The sequence below is a fragment of the Notamacropus eugenii genome, chromosome 6, assembly GCF_028372415.1.
Source record: "Notamacropus eugenii isolate mMacEug1 chromosome 6, mMacEug1.pri_v2, whole genome shotgun sequence".
In the NCBI taxonomy this organism is placed as follows: domain Eukaryota; kingdom Metazoa; phylum Chordata; class Mammalia; order Diprotodontia; family Macropodidae; genus Notamacropus; species Notamacropus eugenii.
Window position 1 is genome coordinate 307,167,562 of NC_092877.1, and position 406 is coordinate 307,167,967.

Below are 406 nucleotides of genomic sequence, written 5' to 3' on the forward strand. Positions count from 1 at the left end.
CGGGCCGGGGCAGACGGGGCCGGGGGCAGGCGGGGCCGGGAGACGGCGGCGGCCACGTTCATCCCGAAGGCTCCCAGTACAGGGGAAGACCCCGAACCAGTTCTCGAGAAAAACGGGGAGACCACAACCTGCCGAAGAAAAAGCACCGCGACGCAGCCCGAGTTTCGGGGAACGTTTAACGGCGGGGGCGGGTAAGGGGCAGCCAGGGCCCCACGTGTGCCCGGAGGATCGGTCCAGTCATTCAGCGCCTCCAGCGGCCCCGCCCCGCGCCAGGTGCGGAGGTGACAGGGAAAACACAGGCCCCTCCCCGTCACGTACCCCTTGAGCCGCCCGTGGCCTCCACTCAGAAGTGCGTTTAAATGTATAATACAAAAGCCGCATTGACCTAAATAAAGGAGCCCCATAC

General features: G+C 65.3%; 1 long non-coding RNA gene across 3 annotated transcripts in view; it reads right to left on the bottom strand.

Moving 5' to 3' along the window:
- LOC140509686 (uncharacterized) overlaps positions 1 to 406 on the bottom strand; it is a 44,516-nt gene that overhangs the window by 44,023 nt on the left and 87 nt on the right. The window lies entirely within an intron of this gene.